The sequence below is a fragment of the Coenobita brevimanus genome, chromosome 21 (genome assembly GCF_032717465.1).
Source record: "Coenobita brevimanus isolate Jiangsu-jjx chromosome 21, ASM3271746v2, whole genome shotgun sequence".
NCBI classification, from domain to species: Eukaryota; Metazoa; Arthropoda; class Malacostraca; order Decapoda; family Coenobitidae; genus Coenobita; species Coenobita brevimanus.
Window position 1 is genome coordinate 34,461,496 of NC_136974.1, and position 22,996 is coordinate 34,484,491.

The following is a 22,996-nucleotide window of genomic DNA, read 5'->3' on the forward strand; positions in this document are numbered from 1 at the left end:
ACCGCTCTATGTAGCTTGTCAGAGTGGGAGATGAGGGAGACGGAAATTGGATAGTGGAAGGGAGGAATAAGTGAATTAGGTAGTTATTTCTGGGGACGTTGTTTTGCTGGTTGGATATAAAGGAGACGTGAACCTAGGATTTAAGAGAGAGAGAGAGAGAGAGAGAGAGAGAAAGAAAGAATATGAGGGACCCAGGAGAGAATGGGAATCGATAATGTAATAAATGAAAAAAGCAGGAATAATACTCATAGGCAGATCACACTTAATTATGAACATAGACTGAGAGAGAGAGAGAGAGAGAGTTAAGTAGACAAAGGAGTAGGGATGAGAAGAAAACGAGAGAACTCACCTGTATTCTCATCAGTTACGATAAATCCATCATTGTTTTACCGGAAGATAATCCAAGTGGGTTGGAATGTGTTATGTCTTTCCGTATTTCATAATTTAACACGATTTTAGTACCGTATGTTGCTGTAATTCTTCCATTTCATCCTGTTTTCTCTCTCTCTCTCTCTCTCTCTCTCTCTCTCTCTCTCTCTCTCTCTCACAAAAACAACGTTCCAACCATCTCCCCACTTTTTTAAAAATCCAGGTTAATATTTAAACTTTTTGCATTAAATAGATTACATTTTTCGTCCATGGTCTTTTTTGGGGAATATTACATTTTTTGCCCCAGTCCTTTTCAGACCTACTTGCCTGGTCTTAAAGGAACGCGGAATGTGAAATCTTTTTGTTTATGAGGTGGCATTTAAGACGGGGGAGGATAAAAACGTAGAATGATGGTGATGGTGGTGGTGATAATGGTGGTGGTGGTGATGATGATGATGATGATGATGATGATGATATGAGAGGAGTCCAGTCGAAAATGTTTGTAATTTTTTCCTTGTTAGATGATTTTCTTTATTTCAGTAGGACGTAAATTCTGCTGTATTCTTGATGGACACGGGTTCGAATCCCGGCTGGAGCAGGGAAAAGTTTAAGTATTTGTTTAAAGCATCCCATTCCCTGTGGCCTGGCATTCTTCCTACATGCTACGCACCTTCACATATCACCATTTCAGCTCTAACACCTGTCGTCCTTATTGAATACCTGCTTGGGCTTTCGTATTTCAGGACTGTGCATTTGTTGTAGCGGGGGTGCTTTTATGATGTGTCGTTAGGTCATATGGGAAAATCGAACTAACGTCGTTTCATACAACAAACGACCTCTCTAGCCACTCGCCCATGACTTCCCCCACCTCTTATCGTGCCTACTTCATCCACTCCTTTCCTCTCTCTCTCTCTCTCTCTCTCTCTCTCTCTCATCGATTATTTTTTATTGCCGTCAAAATATTTAATTTAACTTTGGTGGGACTTTTTATTTTTTATTTTTTTTCTTAGCAAACTGACATTTAAAGCCATATTTTGCCCTGTAAGCTCGAATAGCCTTTCCTAACCTAACCTAATAATAATAATAATAATAATAATAATAAATTAAGATTATTAAGGGCACCACTGTACTGTTTTGTCATGATTCGTCCCCTTACTGCGACCTGTATTTCCCAAAGTGAATAAAATCATCTGCTAATAGATTAATTCGAGTAAAAATGAAATAAAATAAAATGCCAGTGTATTGAAACATCCTTTACTACAACGTGTCTTTCCTAACCTTAATAGTCTGTTGTCGAGAGCAGTAATAAACTAAAAATGGATGTTGTCGTGCTGAATATATTAATAGAGAGTAATTCTAATCCCCTCATTAGCAGGAATCCCCCCTAAGCTCAGTGTAATCGCCAGCAGGTGTCAAAAATGTAATAAGCACACGCCACCGTAATGAAGGGATTAAGGCTACGTATATTGGAGGCTGATTTAATGGGAAAATATAATATTGATGATACGGGCGCTCGTTGGTGAGGTGGATGTTATTTTGCTCTTGAATTCGGTGACTTTCTTTTAGTATGCCTCCTACCTACAGGTGACGTTATATATTCAGTGAAGGGTAGACTGTTTGAGCTGAACAAGTTACCTTCTGACACTTTTATTCAACTTATTGAAAGGCGAATGAAATAGTCTGAAGAAGAGAACACGTCCTCGGGCTGAAGGGATTAGTAAGACTGTCATAGTGCAAGGGATTATAGCCTGTTTATCTGTCTATCTTTCTGTCTATCTTTCTATCTGTCTATCTATCTATATATATATTTATCTGTCCATCTGTCTATCAGTCTGTCCATCTATCTATCTATCTATACCTCGCTCTCTCTATGTTAGCTAACGTTATACTATTTTATTTTGCTAGTAGGGGTCTGCCTACTAGGGGAAGCCAGGGTGAAGGATCTGTCTGGCCCTTTTTTCCGAAAGTTCTCTCCTGACCAAAAAAAAAAAAAAAAAAAAAAAATCCCAGATAAATTACATAAATACTAGAAGAATTATACCCTCCTATGAAGAGTGTGTTTACTGAGAATCTTCAGTATGCAGAGGGTTTTTATTTGAATTACTGAGAGCAGTACGAAGATACAATAAAAATTAGTCATCATTGTAAAAGCGTTATTATATTACACTTTCGATGTGGAGAGAAGCTGGAAGGGGTTTTTATAAGGAGTGGAAAATAAAAATGGGATGAAGATGAAGGGAGAAGTGATTAAATGTGAACTTTTACGAAATTTTCCTCTGTGAGATGGAAATGAAGAGCTTTGTTGTGACTTTGCTGCCGGGAGTTTGATCTCTCTCCTTCCTTCCTCTTCCCCCTCCTCCCTTCCTCTCCTCTCCTCTCCTCTCTCTCTCTCTCTCTCTCTCTCTCTCTCTCTCTCTCTCTCTCTCTCTCTCTCTCTTTCCATGTACGGTATGTTAAAGTTGTGTGTGTTGTGTGTGTGTGTGTGTGTGTGTGTGTGAGAGAGAGAGAGAGAGAGAGAGTCCCGACGTTAATTAAAACAGTTACCAAAAATCTTGTAATTAACAAAATTAATTGTGTTCTTTGTACACGATTTCATAATTATTGCATTTTATTCATTTTTGTACCAATCTTTTCAACATTTTCTCTTCCTTTTTTAAAATGATAAAACCGTAAGCTAAAGTAAATTATTAGCGGCCGGAATTATGAGAGACTTGCTTTATTAATCGCCAATAATAATAATAATAATAATAATAATAATAATAATAACAATAATAATAATACGGTAATAATAATAATAAAATAGCACGTTAATGTAAACCATCAGACGTCACTGATGATGCAACTAATGATGATGGCGATGGTGATGGTGGTGATAATAATAGTAATAATAATAATAATAATAATAATACGGTACCATAGTAATAATAATAATTCTCTCTCTCTCTCTCTCTCTCTCTCTCTCTCACACACACACACACACACACACACACACGAATGGTAAGTTTCATTCAGCTTAGTAAAAAAGGGATTTATTAAAGATATACCTAACCCCTCCTATTTAACACGTCTCCCAGAGGCTGAATGAAATCCTCTGCAGATGGCAAAGAGAAATAATGATGACATCCTCGTACAGAAGGGGTTTGTGGCACCTTATAATAGAGTATTCAAGACCGCAAGAATTGGAGTTGATACCCATGTGTGTGTGTGTGTGTGTGTGTGTGTGTGTAGGGAATAAGCTGTGTAAAATATGAGTCCCACTTTGGATGCAAGGCCGCCTAACAACAGGCAGATTCATTCAGCCCTAACAAACTTCCTGCAGCCAAAGAGTTAATATTATTATGCAGATTAGTCTGACAGCCTGACCATGAATTTCAAATACCGGTATTGCATTTCACTGTGTTCTCGCCCAGTGATTTGATTCGGCTTTAAGAATTCCCGCGCAGGTATAAGGCTAAATTGCAATTGTGCTAAAAAAAAAAAAAAGCATACACAGACAAAATACCGGTACCGCATGATATATATATATATATATATATATATATATATATACACACACACACCGGTATATCAATCCACCTCCAGATGATTACGGTATTTAACCTAAGAAGGATCTCTAGGAGCGGAAGTGTTCATTAAGGCTTTGTCGAACCCGGACGGTACACTTGTAGCCTCTCGTTGGCCAAATAAAATCGTCTAAGGGTAGCAGAAGTAAACTAAATACTTATCTTCATAGGTCTGCGGCGAAACTATTGCTGCCAATTTAAGCATCTCTCTTTGAAACTCATTGATTTTTTTTTTTTTTTTATTAAAAAAATGCCTTCTTATGGCCAGAATGGAGAACTAGTAAATAATCAACTGATGAATGAGCTTAGGCAACAGCTGACATGTCAGACCAACACAGATTTTCAAGCTGAGCAGCTTTGTATTGCAAAATAAAGTTACTAAAATGCCTCCTTATCGCCGATTTTGAAAATCGCTAGTGGCTGATGTGCCATAGCTGATGCTACAGCTGACATGTTAAACCAACTTAATATTTGACGCTGAACAACTTTGCGGTAAAAAAATAAAAATAAAATGTAATCATTCAGAGCTCTGCAAGAGCAGGTAATCGAACTGAAGGAGAAAAAAAATAAAGATCCCCAGGCCTGCCACCTACAGACTTGTCGACTTCGCCGCAGGTAAAAAGCGTCGCCGGATTTAAAGGGTTAAGAATTAAAAGGGCCTGCTGTGGAGGAAATAGAAGTTCGGTCCATTCTACTAAGTAACCCCTTAAATTCGAGGTCCTATGTTCTGTTCCCTGCTGCCTTTAACGATTTTATAGTGATTTTGATTTAAGTTGAATAATATCATATAGAATTTACAAGAACAGAATTATAAACATATTATAGAATTGAAAGAGGTATTCTGTTGGTATTGCTTCGTCACTTTCCTTCTCTGGCTTTTTATTTTCTCTCCAGACGATCTTATTAAACTTTTGGGATATTTTTTTTTTATGTCTGAGGGTTACAGAACAGTTTCGAATAAAGCCGCAAGTTCATCTAAAAAAAAAAAAGAAAAAAAGAAAAAAAGCATGAAGCCAGCAGGAACAAGAACAGGGCGTCATCATAGTGCACGGCTTAATCCCTTCGGTATGGTGTCATCTTTTATTTTTTCTTAAATTTCAGTCAGTCTGCCACCAGACAATTTGATTCAATGAGTCTGTTCGTCTGTGGTAATGAAGGAGGCTCAGTCCAACATTTGTAGTTCGAAAAATATCTTCTGCCACGTATAATGAGAGAGAGAGAGAGAGGGGGGAAGGGAGGGAGGGAGTGAGAGTACCGTATTGATTGGGATAGGGGGAAAAAAATGCTATTCGAGTAGGTGTAATAATATGCAGCGGAGTAAGGGAAATACAGGGAAGCTAGAAGATAATGGAGAGCAAAATGAAATTGGATAAGCTTTACCTGCAAACTGAATTTTGTGCATAACCTTTTGAAGAAGAAAGTGTCATGTTTATGTTACTCTTTCTGCCACGGGGCGATTGTATTCCGATTGGAGGAGAGGTTTCTGTTTGTAGGGATTTGATATAGCTTTCATTAGCCCCATTAAACATTAGAGGTCCACCCGCATATGAATGAAATCGTATGGTTACAAACGATTTTTTTTTACGAACCTTTGGAAACAGGGCTAAATGAGCAAATATATATATATATATATATATATATATATATATATATATATATATATATATATATATATATATATATATATATATATATATTTTATACCGATAATGAATCTTTAGAAACAGGACTGAAGCAGCAAAGCATTTTACCAGGAACCTTTTGAACTCGGACCGAAACAGAGAATTTTTATTTTTTACACGAACAGTAGAAATAAATGAAGCAGCGAAGCATTTTGCAACGAGCCTGTAGATATCGGACCGATTTTTTTTTTTTTTTTTTTTTTTTTAAGAGAACCTTTAGAAATAGATCCAGAGCAGTGAACTCCTCCCCCCCTTTTTTACACTGAACCATAAAGATAACCTGAGCAGTAAACCATTTCGCATCGCGCTTTTGGAAATCGAACCGAAACTGCAACCTGTATTAAACTAACCTTTATAAGCAGAATCAGAGCAAAGAGCCTTTTTTTTTTTTTTTTTTTCTTTCAGCTAATCTTTTTTACAACGAACCTTTAGAAATGGGACTGAAGCTGTGAACCTTTTTACACCAAATCTGCCTATCTTTTGTTTCCACCCTCTCCTCCAATCTCAGAGTTTTAGCGAAGGCCGCCGAAATATCATCCGGACCGAACAGGAAAAGGAATAAAGTTGGCCCGAGCACAAAGAGACACAGCCTGAAAGAAAACGGGATGGAGGGCCCTTGATCAGAGAAGGGAGATGAGATGGCCCAGCGTATGGTCGAGCGGTGGGAAAATTTGCTTGGAGGTCATTTAGTGGACAAAAGTGGGTTGGTAAGAGGAAAGTATGTTAGACTGAGTTTGGGTGGGGTAGGTTAGGTTGAGTTACGATAGGATTGATTAGGTTGCTTAGATCAAGTTGGATTATTATAGGTTAGGTGAGGTGAAGCGCGGTTAAGTTAGGTTAGGGTTGGATTAGGTTTGTCTAGGTTAGGCTTCCTCAAGTTTGGTAAAGTCTGCTGGTGTCTAGGTATGTCTGGTAAGGTACTAAATTAGGTTAGGTTTGGTGTGGGTATATCTTAAAAGGGAGATAAGATCGCCTAAGGTATGGTCGTGCAACAGGAAATTCGGCTGGATGTCATGTACCGGTACTGAACAATATTAACGGGGGAGGAGGTAGGATGGTGGGAGTTAGGATGAGTTATGTCAGTCTGGGTTTAGGTAGGCTAGATTGGGTTAGGTTAGGTACGTCTGTGTTAGGTGAGGCTTGGTTAGGTTAGGTTATTGGGGTTTAGCGAGGTTGAGGTAGCTTTCCTCAGGCACAGTAATTAAATAAGGTTAAGTGTGGTCAAATCTGGTGTGGATTGGAAGGATTTGGTTAGCTTGGATAGAGGTTTGTCCAGGTTTGGTCAAGTTTGGTGTGATTTGATCCGAAGAGGAGATGAGGTAGTCTGCTGTGGGAACTGTGTATGTTGTGGGAAATTCGTATTAAATCATTTACTGGAGAAGGTGAGCAGGTAAGGTAAAGAAAGGTAGAAGAAGCAGGAGCAGAAGTGCATTAATTGGAGATTAAGTGGCGTTTGATATGATTTCTTATATCTAGACTAGGTTAAGCTAGGTTTGATCAATTAAGAATACCGGGTAGCCTATATGGAAGTTTGGTGACGCTATGGTAGGGTGATTAGGTAAGGTCTTAGGTATGAATAAATGTATTTATGAGTAGGATAAGGTACTTTTATTAGTTACAGTTGGTAGATTAGAGTACATTTGGTCGATTGGTGTGGCTTGGGGTACATATCTAAATCTGACGGTCTATATGTCTGTGTGTCATCCATTTAGCTGTCTGTGTCTCTGTCTGTATATTTATCCGTCTGTATGTCTGTCTGTTTGTATGTCTACCTGTGTCTGTTTTCTATATCTGTCTCTTCCTACCTGTCTGCCTACATAACTGTCTATCTATCTGAATGTCTATCTATCTATCTGTCGGTCTGTCTGCTCTTCTGTTCATAATTTTAGACATTCATTTAAAGGCCAGAGGAACTGTGGAACTACGTTATTGTTCTTCTGTAACCGACGTTTGTATCAGTATGAACTAAGTCTCTCCCCTCACACACACACACACACACACACACACACACACACACACACACACACACACACACACACACACACACCAACGCACATCTACATACACAGTCACGCCCGTACACACCTGCACATGTACTCAAACACGTACATGTACATACATTCACACACGCACACACCTACGCACTTGGGTACACACACACATTTACATTCATATTGACACACACCTACATCACACCCACATGCATACCCACTTACACAAATTAAATTCACACACACACACACACACACACACACACACACACACACACACACACACACACACACACACACACACACACACACACACACACACACACACCTCTCATCTATACACATCACAGGTAGATTTGTTGGAGGAGGGTTCGCCAGATGTTAATTGAGGCCTTTGAGAGAGAGAGAGAGAGTACAAGTTTAGATGAAGGAGGGAAAACAAAGACGCAAAAAGAAAATAGTTGATGTCTGTTGAATGAACGAATGTAGACTAGGAAAAACAGTAGCAAAGGAAATCGTGATAGAAAATAAAAGGAACTAGGAGAATAGGAAGACAAAATTATAGAATGGAGGGAAGAAATAGGTCTCGTCGCTGTGAGCCAAAGAATCTCTCTGGCATTTGATCATAAAGTGACTTATTTGCGAATTTACACCTTTTAATCCCCCTTGGTGCTGGAGTGTGTCGCCTTCATGTGGTAACACCGATATGACAGGGCGGTGCATTTGCCTGGTTATATAATTGTCCCTCAACTACTTCCCTGTCCCTGAAATGGTGGACTGCAGGACGAGGAGAACTTAAGTCTGTAGTGCACCGGGTTCACGTTTCACCTGAACCTGGCGCTGCAAGAACAACAACTGCTACAAATCTTAACACCCTTCCCCCACTAAGTTTGTTTTATTTATTTATTTATGTATATTCTTGGTACCGTATCCCCAGAGAGAGCCTTTTCATACTGCACTGGTTTATGTATATATAATTTCTACTAATCAGTAAGTCGAATAAAATCATCTAACAGTTAAAAAAAAATTCATAGGCTGAAGGGGTTAATGTAGCCTATGCAATCAGTGTTTCTAGTATTCCAGCCTTTCCTCTAAACGACGACTCGTAACAATGGCATTACAGCCAGATCCCCCCCCCAAAAAAAAAAAAAAAAAAAAAAAAAAAAAAAACTGCGTGATAGAAACAATAGGGAAACAGACGAGACTTTACACAGATTACTTATTGATATGGAAGAAATCGTAGCATAAATTTCTCGGCAATCAATTTTTCATGTCACCATAATATTTCTCTCGTATTTACATCTTGTTGACATTAGCCTCGTGAGCGTAACAAACATTCCCTCAGACTGCGACACGCAACCGTCACTTTAGAAATTCAGGTCCCTAACTCATTTCTCAGTGCGATCAGACGGGGGTAAATTGACTCCCCCAGTATCTCGTGATCGACTGGGGAATCGAACCCGGGACCTCGCAGACATCGACATAAGTTGCTTGCTCAGTAACGCAATAGACAAGACGATACGAAGTGGTGATGAGCAAAATATATGGCTCAGTGCTAGTAGTAGTAATAATAATAATAATGATAATAATAATAATAATAATAATAAATGGAATTTCAGGATGGATAGACTTGTGGGTTCAGTTCCCTCTTCTCTCAGCATCACAGTTCGGGACCTGCAGATAACATCGCCTATTGGCTTAAGTTTTCAAGGGGAAAATTCTCAGGTATACTCTGAATATGTAGGCTACCTGAATTATCCAATTAGTCGATGGGCATCAACTTAAGTCCTGTTCTTTGCACCTACCCCCTAGCGATGTATTTTCCTTGCCTTTATATATATATATATATAGGTACGTCTAGATTTTGATCTAGTTAATATAAGTCACATACTAACGCTAGACTCTAGGGTATACTAACGCCGCATAATATGTAAAATAAGTCGCTGAGGAAAATGTTTTACGAATTATCCGGGGCTAAAACGAATACGGCCGTTTATTCAGTGAAAGAGTAAAAAATCGAAGGGACGAGGAAGGTGAATGGCCGATGTGAGTTGAAAAAACTGACAGGGTGAATCACTAGCAGAATGGATGTGAGAGCAGGGACATTAAAAAGAAAAGGGAAGCTATAAAAAAAAAAAAGAATTATGAATGTGCAACGTATAAAGAATAGCCTACATGGATGAGTTAAATGATAGTGAGGGGAAATGTGAGGAAAAAATAGGTAGAAGGAAAACAGTATCTATCTATCTGTCTATTTATTTATCAATCAATCAATCAATCTGTCTATCTTTCTATCTATCTATATGTATACCGGTATATATATATATATATATATATATATATATATATATATATATATATATATATATATATATATATATATAAAGTGCGTGAACGATATTGGTTGTATATATAAATGGTAGGGTAAAACAACTGTGAAGTGCATTGTTCATAAAGAAGACAGGATTGGAAAGAGAGAGAGAGAGAGAGAGAGAGAGAGAGAAAGCGCTTCGAGTCCAGATGAAAGGCAAAACAAAGAGATGAAAAAGTTACTGACAGACGTATAGTGGACAAAAGCCGGATTAAAAAAAAAAAAAAAAAGGGGCACTAAAAGATATGACAACAGAAACACCGGAAAAAATATATATATACCGTATAGTAACAACAGGTAGAGATTCAAATAGCTACAAGAATAGACTTAGACTACCTCGCAGCAGCACCGTTGATACTTTATACATACCTATTGTTCACTTGTTTCTGCTGAGTTTGCGTGTAGAGGGACAGAGACACCATGACCGTGTGCGATTCGTTACAGTTCGGTAAAACTGAACATGAAATACCGCACCGTAGTTATTTTTATGTATGTATTTATTTATTTATTTTTTTAACCGCATCTCTTGAAGTAGCCCTTTCCGTCAGTCATTCCTCCCCCTTTGTTTTGTTTTTTTGTTTTGTTTTGTTTTTCGGACGCGAGCTGCCTCATTCCTACTGCCTTAAGCAAAACCTCGTGTTAAGGCCCTGATGGTCCCGCATCTATTTTGTACTGTTATTCTTTTAGTTTCTGTTCTGAAGAGTGACGTTAGATACTGATACAAAAGCTTTAAGTTACATAATTTCTGAGGAGTGTAGATGGAATTACTTTAGCTCTCAGGCTCCTTTGACAAACTCTTTCCTCAATGTTTTACGCAGCTTTGGAGACTTTTCGATCTGGGATACATAGATATAGGCTTCACTAACCGCTGCAGTACGAGGGGAGGTTCTGAGCTGAAGAAAATATGACGTTAGCCAGAACGAAATGAAAAAAGATTCTTCCCCAGAGAGTAAAAGTTAAGTCTAGTTCCAGGAAGAGAGGAGGGGAGGGGAGATTTTCTCTCTCTCTCTCTCTCTCTCTCTCTCTCTCTCTCTCTCTCATTTAGTTGCTTGGAAGGGACCGAGGCCACTGAGAGAGAGAGAGAGGGAGGGAGGGAGAGAGGGATATAAAAGTTAAACCAGGGAAACCATAATTAATGAATAGTCGCAGGCCAGTTTTAAAACAATATGGAGAAAACTGGGAATACGAAAAAAAAATAAGTGAGATAAATTTCAAAATCCAGAAACCATGAATTATTAGGTACTGGAAAGGGCTCGACGGTACAGAGGAAAAAAAAATGATTTGAGGGTATTACAGAAAAAAAAAGAAGGTCAATATATATGACGCTCGGATTCCCCCAGTCGTAAAATATTTGGCATGGGGGAAGGGAGTGTGGGTAGGGTTGATATTTTTACAGATAATTCAATATATTTCGATTTTGTACATCATTTTTATTTATTTTTTTTTTTTCAATAAAGGTGGTGCGTTGTATGGATGCCAAGGAATTAGTTTTATTTGTTTGTCGCACAGATATTGGTAATTTAGAATAAGTTTTTGCCTCTTGTTTCAAATTTTTCACTCAATAAAGGGAAGGGCGAGAGGGGAGAATGAACAGACCCATAGAAGTGTAAAATTTTATACGTGGTTCATTATATATTTTTGCCTTCAGAATACGTCAATGTTCAGTGTGTTCTAAACTTGCAACCATTTGCCCTAAAGTTAAAGAGCCTTGTTAATATATCTGTTTCTCTGTCTGTATGTTTGTCTTTTTACCTAACTATCTGTCTTTCTTTTTAGCCGCCTACCTGTTCATGTTACACACACACACACACACACACACACACACACACACACACACACACACACACACACACACACACACACACACACATATTAATATAAACAGCTAGATAGATAGATAGAGATATAATGTAAAGTCTTTGTGGAAACATGTGCTAAATCCCATGAATGATGACCCTAGGATGGAGAGAGTGACAGAGACAGAAAGAGAGAGATCGGAGAGAGTGACAGAGACAGAAAGAGTGAGATTGGAGAGAGTGACAGAGACAGAAAGAGAGAGATTGTGTGTTAGAATTTGTGGGGCAAGGAATGTTAAAACCCCTGAGTGATGGGGCTTAGAGCTGGGACTAACACAGGTACGGTATGTGTCCGGTTCAGGGGGTCATGGGGAGTCATTAATCTTGGCCCGTGGTTGAATGGCCTGGATTTCCTCACCATTCCTACTACACACACACACACACACACACACACACACACACACACACACACACACACACACACACACACACACACACACACACACACACACACACACACACACACACACACACACACACACACACACACACACACACACACACACACACACACACAGCGTCTTCCTTCAAGTTATATATAGAGCACATCAAACGTTATGCTCCTGAACTGAGACTCTCAAAGTTATATCAGTCTATCTACCTTTATTTCTTCCTTCCTAGGTTGCCTTTCTATTTATCAATCTGTCTGTCTAATCTGTCTGTCTATTCACCCGGCCAAGTTTATCTACCTATCTGTCAGTCTGTCTATCTCTGTCTGTCTGTCTCCTGATGCTGCGTTCTTTATGTTCTCGAGAAAAAGAGTCTCTTGGCCACTCTACCCCTACTCAGTAACGACCCACTTCTCTGTGACATCCCTTATCCCTTCCTCTTTATCAGTGTCTTTCTCCCAATCACCTCACTCACATACATCCTCTCCTAGTCAGTCTTCTACTCTCATTTCACTTCACATGGCCCCAGCACGCAAAGCTACTTACGATATTATGCTCCTTTCACTTTAGCTTGGCCTAAAATTGCCATCTCTCCATCGTAAATGCTGAGTTGTAGCACTGAGTTAACACTTAAGTATGGGGTTAGTCACGAAGAAGTGCCGCAGAAAAGATGTTGAGTCGTATTATTCTCTTATTCTGTAACTGAGCTACGTGAAATAAGCTCCTAAAGGACGAAAATCAGGCACGGGTTAAGGTGAAAGCAGTACAGTTTTTTTCTCTTAACTAAATTTTGGAACTGCAGTGAAAATGAGAGAGTGGAAGATTTTATAACATCATTTCTTTGTCCTTTTAACAAACACCATTCTTGATTAGACTTATATTTTTACCTTTTCTCCTTCATTCCTCACTTAATTACAGACTTATTTTTTACCTTTCCTTTATTCCTCCCTCTTTGTTTCCTTATCTTCCTGGCTTTTCCCTCCCGCCTTGTTTCCTTCATTCATCCTCCGTTTTTTTCCTTCCTGGCTTTTTCTTTCTGTCCTCCTTTTCTTCCTTCCTTCCTAGCAGTCTCATTCCTCCCTTCTATTTTTTCATCTTCCTGTTTTTTCCTCCTCTCTTGTTTCCTTCATTCACTCTCCCGTTTTTCCTTCCTGGCTTCTTCTTCCTGTCCTCCTTTTCTTCCTTCCTTCCTAGCATTCTTATCCCCATTCCTGCATCCTATTTTTTCATCTTCCTGTTTTTTCCCTCCTCTCTTGTTTCCTTCATTCACCCTCACTTTTTTCTTTCCTGGGTTTTCCCTCCTGTCCTCCTTTTTCTTCCTTCCCTCCTTGTAATCTCTCTCACTCCCTTTCCCCCCCGTAGGGTTGGAGACTGACATCAAACACCATGCTCCTGGGGTTTAATGAACTGGTGAATGGCGACGCAGCCCCCCCCTCTCTCTCTCTCTCTCTCTCTCTCAGGACATTGCTGTTATTATTATTATTATTATTATTATTATTATTATTTTTATTATTATTATTATTATTATTACAGTTATTATTACTATTATTAGTATAGAAATGCACAACCTTGAGCCATTACACAAACACACACACACACACACACACACACACACACACACACACACACACACACACACACACACACACACACACACACACACACACAGCTCAAACCTTTTCAGTCCGATGTCATTTTTAATTTTATTTCTTGATCGTAATTTTTCTTTTATATCTCCAGTCAGACGATTTTATTCATCTCCAGACTGACTTGCAAAACTACAGAGATTTGATATATCCTTGATTAAATTTTTCAGTCTTTCTTAATATGAATAAAATCGTCTGGAAGTAACAAGGATTAGTTAAGAAATGGCATCATCGGGGTGACGGGGTTGGTATGGTCTGTCATATAAGGGAAAAAAAAACATATATATACACTCAGTTTGGTTTGTATTTTATTTTATGTTCAAATAGTTGGTCTGTATTGGGATATGGACGATGCAATATGGAGAATTTATGCCAACAATAAAGGGAAATGAAATGTACACATACACACGCTTGCATATGTACACGATCTCTCTCTCTCTTTCTCTCTCTCACACACACACACACACACACACACACACACACTTCATCTCTACTGTATACACTGACTCACAAGTTATAGGTACTGTACACACACAGATTGCATACATCATGCTTCTCCATCCCCCCGTCTCTCTGTCTCTGTCTCTGTCTGTCTGTCTGTCTCTCTGTCTGTCCTTAGCTACGTCATTTAGTCATTCTTCACTTTCTTCTTCGTTACTCCTTTTTATTCGCATCTGAAAATCTCTCTCGTTTCAAAGTCTCGCTCTTTTCTCTCCTCTTCCCTGTCGTTACTATCTTTTCTCTCCATTTACTTCATTTACCTCCTCTTCTTTCTCTTTCTTCTCCCTTCTTTCTTCTTCCTCTTTCTCTTCAAACTCTCGACCTTCATTCTTTCTGTCTTTCTTCATTCGCCTTCTTTCCCTCTCGCCCTTTGAGCAATTAATTTCCATTCTCAGCCTCAAATGAGAATCTTCATATTCCGTGACCCTCTCAAGGTTAGGGGAAATCTGGTGTTCTATTCCAGTTTTCAACAGACGATTTTGTTCAGCCGAGTGGGTATAGGAAACTGACAATGTTAATACTGATGTTGTGGTTGTTGTTGCTTAAAGCCAGTCTGTTTTCCTGAGCAGACCTGTCTTGCGATATATAGCGCCTCTCCAGGGTCGGGTCAGGGTTCTTGTCACGGCGAGGCGCAGGGAAATATGTAGAGGTTTGGCTACGGGTGGACGCCGCAGCTACTCCACCCACGGGTGCACAGCGCCACAATATGTTGTCTCCATTTCATCTGCAGTATGCTGATACTGATACCATTTATTTCCACATGGTCAGGACAACTATGTTCTGTTCTAGCTAAGCCAGGGGATATTATCGAGATGAGAGTGGGACACATGAGCCTTAGTGTGAAGTAAGGCCTGTTCATCCTGTGGTTAATATGAGTGTACGAACAGCAGGTGGTTTGGTTACAAAGAGATACGGCATTGGATCAGCAGAGTAAAAATGATTATATGCGAGTGAGTCTGAGGGTGGGAGGAGGCGTAGTAGGACAAGGTGGTGGTGGAATCAGTGTTTAAAGAAGCCAGATTTGGAAGGTAACACTGACAGACTTTTATGACTCACTCAACAAAATAAATCGCCTGGCAGTAGCTGGATTTAAATACTAGAGTTGTCACGACTATGAGAAGGTTTAGGAAGCAAAATAATTGGCGGATAGAAATGAATGGATGAGAACTATATGGAGATGCACTTGATAAGGGGTGTTGTCGCTTTTGTTGTTGTGGTGGTGGTGGCGGCGGCGGCGGCGGCGGCTTATCTGAACGAGAACCGGTGGACTGTTCACTGAAGCTGCCCTTGCTTAGTCCACCACCCTCCTTTCAGGGGACAGGGAAGAGGGTGAGGGACGTATGTATGACCAGGCAGCTCCACTTCCCAGTTATATGGGTGTCACCGAGTGGAGACGTCCCTCTCCAACACTCAGGAAGGCAATCCACGAAATCAGTTTTGATGCAACAATCATAATGAGGGATAGTGAGGGACTTTCTTGTTTATTTTATTTCCGTTTTTCACCTTCCGCTGTGACTTGGCTTGTTAGGCGGCTGTGTGGGCCATTGCACCGTGTATCATATGATTTCCGTATACATTTCCTACTTATTTTTCAAGAATTATATGTTTTTCCTTTCCCATTCTTACTGCGTGTGATGATCTTGTTATAATAGTCTCTCTCAGCCTATGTTTATCTCCATCCATTACTTAATCTTTTTATCTTCGCCTCCTCTATTTGTTCCCGTTTCTCTCTTCTTTCAAACTCATTATTTTTTCTATATTTTTCTTCTCTCTGCTGTATTTTCTCATTCATTGTTCCTATCTTTGTCTTGTCTTTTGATTTTTCCTTTTTCCTTTCTGTTTTTTGCTTATACCTTCTCATTAATCCCCTTAGTTGCTATTCATTCATGTTCTTTGCCTCTCCTTTATGCTTTATTTTCTCGTTTCTCTTTTTTGTACACCATTTTACTTTTCTTGATGCCCTTTCTTTCTTTATTTCCTTCACTGTTCTTCATTCTTCCATTCATTTCTTCCTTTCTCTGTTCTCCCCTTCCCCTTCCTCCTTCTTTACATATTTAATCTCTCTCTCTCTCTCATTTATTCTGCTCACACTCTCTAGTCCTACCATCCATTTCTCCTGACCTACACACCAACCCTTCATTCCTCTTCCCCCATCATGCCCTTTCCTCGTCTCTTCCTCCCTCCCTTCCTCCTTTTCCCTCCTCCTTCCTCCTTTTTCATCTCCTCTGCCTTCTTCCTCTTCCCTCCTCCCTAACTCTTCTCCTTCCTCTCGTCTCTTTCGTTTCCTCCCATCCTCCATTTCCCGTTATTCTCTCTCCTTCTTCCCTCTCTCCCCGTCTTTCCCTCCTATCTCTTTCCTTCATCCCTCCACTTCGTTCTCTTTCCCCCTTCTTCCCCCTTTTCTAATTTTCCCCTTTATCTCCTTCTCTTTCCCTTCCTCACTTTCTTTCCTTGTCGTTCCTCCCATCCCTTCCATGTTACCTTCCCTCTTCCTTCCCTCTTCTACCGCCAAACCTTCCCTCCTTCCTTATTCCTTCCCTCTCTCCTTCCTCCCTCCTTTTCCTCCTCAACCCTCCTCATCTTTCCTCCATCCCAACTTTCCTGTCCCTTTCTTCCATTTCACATCGCCCTCTTCCTCCTTCCCTCTCTCCCTTCCTACTCTCTCTTTCCTCCCCTCTTCCTCCCTCTCACCCTCCCTCTCTTTCTCTCCCCTCCCCTCCCTTCCATATTTCATTAGCGGTGTCGGCCTCTCTTTCTCCTTTATTCATTTTTCCCTGACTCATTCAGTTTTCCTTTCCCAGCGTTTCTTCATTTATTTGTTTTCTTCATGTATTGCTCTCTCCTTCCTGTCAGCTCTTTCCCTACCCCTGCTCTCTCTTTAATTCCTTTGCTTCCATTTTCTTATTTCTTTATTCTCTTGCTCTCTTTTCTTTCATTCATACGTACCGGCTTTGATTTTACGTCTTTCATTAGCATTTTCTCTGGCCATCATATATTCTCATCTTCCACACAGTCTTTCTTCCCTCCATCCGTGACGTCCTTCTCTCCCATTCTCTTTCTCAGTTCACCCTCCATCATCTCTCTCTCTCTCTCTCTCTCTCTCTCTCTCTCTCTCTCTCTCTCTCTCTCTCTCTCTCTCTCACTATCAGCAACCCCCAGAAAAACATTGCCACCACAACTTCCATTATATTTGACAGGAGGGTCGACAGGGGGCAGTGAGGCAAGTGAAGGCGAGGAGAGCGTAAAGGAGTTCCAGTTTATCCCCAAAGTCTACAAGGCATCGGAGGCTTCTTAAGACCATTTCGTTGGCGATTTATTTATTTATTTTTTTTTTGCATATTGGTCTTGAACAATGTGAGACGAAATTCTTTGAAAATAGCCCATAAAACAACGCATTTCGTTCCCAGAGTTTATCAGTATTTTTAGGATCGTTCATTTTGCGTTATATACGGCTGTTATCGATATTATGAACTTAGATGTATAAAGACTTTTGATTAGGAAAAACTCTCTGATAGATAAGGGGTTAGATTACTATTGATTTGGTACCGAGAAAATGTACCACACACACACGCACACACACACACACACACACACACACACACACACACACACACACACACACACACACACACACACACACACACACATAAAATTAAAGTCCTCCCACAACATACGGTATACTGATCTTCATTTATGTCATACTAATCTTCATTCTGCTTTTATTAGTAGTGACGTTTTTATTGGACACTGAACCCAACCGTAGGGGGAAAGCTGGGTACACCCTTTAATGATAGTTGCACACACACACACACACACACACACACACACACACACACACACACACACACACACACACACACACACACACACACACACACACACACACACACACACACACACACACACACACACACACACATTTATTAAGTGGAAACAGGCTTACAATACAAAGTGCATCATGGGGCAAAAGTTTAGATTAAAATAGTTTCACTAATTAAAAAAGTAGTTAAAGTATATCAGTTGTTGAAAGAGTCGTCAGGCCACGAACACACACACACACACACACACACACACACACACACACACACACACACACACACACACACACACACACACACAGAATTTCTTTCCTTTGTACCTACTGTAAGTATCCAGGAAGAGTTAATTACCTTTAGTTGTACCATTTCGTCTAAGGAATAAAGATTTCTTTGTACTGTATGGATTTGTACTGTGTAGCTTAGAGCAGTGTTAGTGTGTTTATTATTGTCTGTGTCCTTAATTCACGGACTGATTTACCGGTATACAGTAATCATGGCCTAGTTCTAACCATATGTTGTGTTTTGATGTTTTTTTTTTATTTTCTTTCCTCGTCTGATGCGTGGTTTTTGTCGTAAAATTGTGTCTTAATTTTGAAAGATAATTGTCATGAGCTATTTTAATTTTATCTTTTTTCGGGAAGAAGGGGAGAAGAGTGTAGACTTTTTCGATGTTATTTTTTTCTTCATGCCAGAAAAAAATCCAATACCCGATATTTTTTTTTTAAAAAGGATCCTGTGCCATTATTTTGATCCTCAGTCGGAGATTTAACATCAAAAAGATTGTCAAGAAGTGCCAAGAATATTTTATTAATAGGCATAATCGTATTGAAAGGGTTGTAGTGATGGAGCTTTCGTTATTTATTTATTTATTTATGTACAGCGTCTATGTTGTTACCTGTTCCGGCGATTTAGCGCAATAAAATAGGAGATAGCAACCTTATTCTCACGCATACATTCTCTCAGCTGCCGTATGTTATGGTCGACAGTTTACACAAAGCAGTTTTAAGCTATCCACGAGCGAGCCCTGTTGAGGTACGGTTTACCCCGATCGCTTACTTGTTGTGTGTATTAGATCAGACTGCGAATCACCCCATCATAAATCACGCCTTTCAGTTTGCTCTTATCCATACACACTTCTCACTCCTGGATGCTCAGCCTAAATGACTGTCAGCGTGTTAGATAAAATTGAACTCCTGCAACCTTATATATATATATATATATATATATATATATATATATATATATATATATATATATATATATATATATATATATTACCGTTACAACAACCAGACAATTTTGTTTGGTGTTGGTAGCGCATCTCAGTTTCGTAATATGTTGACTCAACAGGTGGTTATAAAAATTTCACACCTCTTAAGTGAAATCCGCTTTTCTCGCAACAGGTTGCGTCATTATATAATATTCTCTGTAGCCTGGTGTGAGGTAAAATCTTTGACTGAATTTAAGGTAAAATGATATGAATTGAGATCTTTAGTTACTGTTCTTTTTGAAGGTAAAAATTTAAATATACAAATAATTAGAACAAGTACGACTGTGATATTGTTCGTAACTGAGCTTCAAGAAGCAGCATGAAGTTATGTTCCTCGGTATAATAGCTTCAGTACGATGACATCTTTTGTAGTGTATTCTTCCTGCTAACAGACGACTCTGTTTAGCTTACGAATGTTCCCCACCAGTGGTGAAAGGGTTAATGACAGGTGTATCTCATCCCTTCATTTCCAAACATCTGCCCTAATTTACCATAGGAGTTCCTTCCCAGTCAATCAATAAGAGATATTTTGGTATAAAAATTCGTGGCTTTAGGTAAGGTCACTTCCATCCGCAGCAAAGAGAACCGAGTACGTGCTCATCAAGAAAATGGAGCGGGTGCTGTGAGACCCGGCAGAAGTAAATGCACACTGACTCTGAAAGCACAACTCCCATTTCGCAGTGGTGCAGGCTAGACTTCCGGCCATTTTCTTAACCTTTTGACTGATAATACTAACTCTCTCTCTCTCTCTCTCTCTCTCTCTCTCTCTCTCTCTCTCTCTCTCTATATATATATATATATATATACACTGGGGAGTTTATGTTGTAATGCAACTGTATGTATACATGTGTTGAAAAACATAGAAAAACGATTAATTTCTACAATTAAAATTTTGTAAATTGGAGGTAGTGTTCCCTGGCAATTACTGCTAAACTGTTGGATAATCCCTGTTGGTAACTCACATATTTACTGTGTTCCGACAGTTTGTTGTGCATTGAGTCATTAGTATGGCAACCCCTCCAATCCTGTGACATATCTATTTTTTTTTTTTCCATAGGGTTTTATTCACCATAGGTATTCAAACGATGTATTCACCACGGGATACACTTTTCGAATTGGAGGTGCCACGTAAATATAGCTTTCATTAACTTTCTTTTCCTCCTCAGGGCTCTTATGAGCTGAATAAAATTGTATGGCTGCATCAAGACTAGAACAGAAATTACGTTATTGGGTTGAAGGGATTACGTTTATCTCACATTTTGATGGCAATATCATAAGCCCTGATGCTGAGTTGTAATTTTCTTGGTTTGTTGCCGTCTCTTTCGGTGTCTGTTGATCCTGCTTCACTTAATCTCCTAGACGGGAAACAGGGTTTTGATGATAATGATGATGATTGATGTATTGGTCCCTTTTGGTGTGAAAATACTATATTTTCATTACGATGACGTCTTTCTGTAGTTTAATTTTACAGCTACCAGACGATTTTATTCGTATCAGGAGAGCCACCTTGTGACGAAAGCTTAAATAAGGATTCATTTAACCCATTCATGTCGAAAACTGACTAAAATTTTCTGGAGGAGGCAAGAACAAAGTCCTCAGGGTGATGAGAAATATATATATTTTTAATAATTTTATTTGATTTCCAGTATTATGTTTGTTTTTTTGTCGCTGTTGTTGGCATGGCTACTAATGTTGTTTCATTTCTCCTTCTTTTAACAGATTGTGTGTGTGATTTGGAGAGGATGGTGATAGTGGGATGAGCCTTAACATCTGCCAGGTCCTCACTCATCCCTGTTTGGCGTAATTATAACAAGACAAGGATAACGCTTCTATACGGTAAACAAATATGGCGGATAGGTGTAGCGAAACGGGGGTGGGATGTGGGCTGTCTCTCATGGCCACAGTCGACCCTCTGGAAACCAACGCATCCTGGCCAGACTACACCCTGCCCACCCTAAATATGACCACGGAACCCGCCTACTTTCCCATCCACGAACGTCCCGAGACCTACATCGTGCCCATCGTGTTCTTCTTCATCTTCGTAGTGGGCGCTATGGGGAACGGGACCCTGGTGTTCATGTTTCTCAAGTACCCGAACATGCGGAACGTTCCCAACACCTACATCTTGTCCTTGGCCTTAGGGGATCTCCTGGTGGTCATCTTCGCCGTTCCGTTCGTCTCCATCATCTACACCACGGATACCTGGCCTTATGGGGAGATCATTTGCCGGCTGTCTGAGTTTATGAGAGACGTATCGGTTGGGGTGACTGTATTCACTCTCACGGCTCTCAGCGCTGATCGGTATATGGCAATTGTGGACCCCGTGGGAAAAAGAGCCGGGGCTGTTGCCCACAGAACCACTGTGGCCATCACCATCACCATCTGGGTTCTAGCCGTCCTGTTAGCCACCCCAGCAGCTGCATTTTCCTATCTCCGTGTCGAGAACACTGGGAAAGGGGAGATCGTAGTCTGCAACCCTTTTCATCCTTGGCTTGGCGACTCCTACCCGAGAATCAACGTCGTAGTGAAGCTAGCAGTGTACTACCTTCTACCGCTACTCATTATCTCCACTTTCTACCTCCTGATGGCACGACACCTCATGCAGGCGGCCGCTTCCCTGCCCGGTGAAGCTCAGAACCAGAGGCAGCATGTTAAACACGTGGCTGCTCGCAGGAAAGTGGCCAAACTCGTCCTGGCCTTTGTCATCATCTTCGCAGTCTGCTATTTCCCCAACCATGTCTTCCTGCTGTGGTTCTACTTTAATCCCAACATGGAGAGCGACTACAACCAATTCTGGAACGCGTTTCGCTGCGTCGGCTTCTGTCTCGGCTTTATCAACTCGTGCATCAACCCCATCGCGCTCTACTGCATCTCCGGGACCTTCAGGAAGCACTTCAACCGCCATCTATTCTGCTGCATTTGCCCTGAGTCAGCACAAGGCCGAACCTGGACCACCTTCCACTTTCACTCATCCGGCCAACACTTCATATCGACGGTTCGAAAGACAGACAACTTTGATATGTCGACACTTAATGGCCCAGAGAAGACGGCAGTGTAGTTTTGAGGAGTGGAATAGAAAAAAGAAATATGGAAACCTGAAACCATCTTCCACGTTCACTCCTGCCAACACTTCATATCAACGGTCGCAAATCAGACATCTACATTAACTCTGAACGATCTGGAGAAGACCATAGTGTGGTCATCATGTATTTGAGAGTGAATGCAAATATGAAAGACATCAGGCCCTAATCGACATCCCACTTCCACTTCTTCCACCCAACACTTCGTATTGACGTTTGCAAGACAGATGACGTCGATATGTTGACACTTTACGCCCAAGAGAAAATAGCAGTGTAGTCAACATTTTTTGTGAAGTGGAATGCAGACATGAACCAAAGGGACTTTTACTTCAGAAAGTATGAATTGTGTTCTCTTTAAAGTCAGACATAGCAAAATCATTTACTATCACCCTCGGTCTTGGGAAGGTGTAATTCCAGTGTTCATTTAGACTACAGTGGAATATATCGTACTGTACTTAGC

General features: G+C 40.1%; 1 pseudogene across 1 annotated transcript in view; it reads left to right on the plus strand.

Annotated features, from left to right (window-relative positions):
- Positions 1 to 22,568, plus strand: part of LOC145392206 (neuropeptide CCHamide-1 receptor pseudogene) — a 48,354-nt pseudogene extending 25,786 nt beyond the window's left edge. The window contains exon 2 of the transcript XR_013895949.1: positions 21,176 to 22,568. The product of XR_013895949.1 is annotated as a neuropeptide CCHamide-1 receptor pseudogene (transcript). The remainder of the gene's footprint in view (positions 1 to 21,175) is intronic.
- The last annotated feature ends 428 nt before the right edge of the window (positions 22,569 to 22,996 follow it).